Source organism: Frankliniella occidentalis, unplaced genomic scaffold (genome assembly GCF_000697945.3).
Source record: "Frankliniella occidentalis isolate FOCC.00 unplaced genomic scaffold, Focc_3.1 Scaffold18, whole genome shotgun sequence".
Taxonomy (NCBI): domain Eukaryota; kingdom Metazoa; phylum Arthropoda; class Insecta; order Thysanoptera; family Thripidae; genus Frankliniella; species Frankliniella occidentalis.
This window is the reverse complement of record NW_026267148.1, coordinates 542,877-544,298: the sequence shown is the minus strand read 5'-3', so window position 1 is coordinate 544,298 and position 1,422 is coordinate 542,877.

The window sequence follows — 1,422 nt, the reverse complement described above, 5'->3', positions numbered from 1 at the left end:
CAGCGTTAACCACCAGACCGTTCGTTCATCCACATAGGTGCCCCATTGAAATGACGGGTTTAAGTTCAACTCCAAGAGTTCGACCGGTTCAGAAAAATGTAGCTGGGATCGGAGGTTCGAACCACTGACTTGTGCTTGTGGCGCACGGGGCCGACTCTCTACCGGCGCGGCTACGACGCCACAGTCTAGGTGACCGGGCGAGCTAGGCTCAAGGCACGAGTCAGCGCAGTAGATTGAGCGGGAGAACAACCGGTTCCATCACGACCTCTCACCACTCGTTTCGAGTCCGGCCTCCTGGCTCTTTGATATCGCTGCAATGTTTGAACTGTGAATCGGGGGGTTCTAATACTCGTCGTCAAAATATTCGTTTTGGGGTTTGAATTTTCTCGCACTGTACGAGAAGCTCGACTAGTCGGCAACTCGCGCTGGGGTTCGAGTCCCACCTGGGATCCGGCCGGCGAGCCTTTTTTCTCCCTCTCTTTCTTTCCCACGCAGCGTTATCATAAGCCTGTGTTCTAGTCGATGTGCGACGAGTGCGGTCTCTTAGCCGAGTTTGTCAAGGTGTCGGGTCCGGGACCCCCGGGTCGGGGGATCAAGCCTTGCCGCCAGCGCTTTTTTTTTTTTTTTTTTCTTGGTCGCCCGGTTCGAATGCTACCAGATTCCATCCAACTCACTGGGGTTCGAGTCCCGCCGGTAGCTGGGGGTCACGCGATTTCTTCCTCTTTTTTAGTCGCTCAGGAAAAAGGAGAGCCGGCAGCAAGGCTTGAACCTCCGACCCGGGAGTCGCCGACCCCACACTGAGAAAATTCAAACCCCAAAACGAATATTTTGACGACGAGTTTTAGAACCCTCGATTCACAGTTCAAACATTGCAGCGATATCAAAGAGCCAGGAGGCCGGTCTCGAAACGTGTGGTGAGAGGGTGTCGTCGGCGGTGAGAGTTCTGACGGGGCGCATCCAACCACAGCGCATATCCTGGGGTTGTTGAACTTACAGGTGTCGCAAGGTGAGCAAGACTAAAACCCATTCCGAGGCTTTATCTCCGAGGGGACTGTTATCTTTTTCCGTCCCGAGGGGTACGCGGGTATCGAACCCACAACCCCGACTGCCGAACGTCGAATCCAATCGTCAGTATCAGCGACCCTGCCACCAAAGCTACCAAGCCGACGGAGGTGAGCCGTGTCCCGATTCTACTTTAACTTCAGGTCGGCCCTGCCCTGAGCGCAGTGGTCGCCACACACACATTCCCAGGTAGAACACGTTTGTCAAAATGATGTCAAAATGACCTCATTTTGACGCTCATCGTCAAAATTTACTGCGCCTAGGTAGCCAGAACGAGCTCATTTTGACGTCAAATGAGGGTCACTGACGAGTTTTCGACGATTGTGTTCTACCTGGGTTACACCCGAGTCCCAGCTCCCA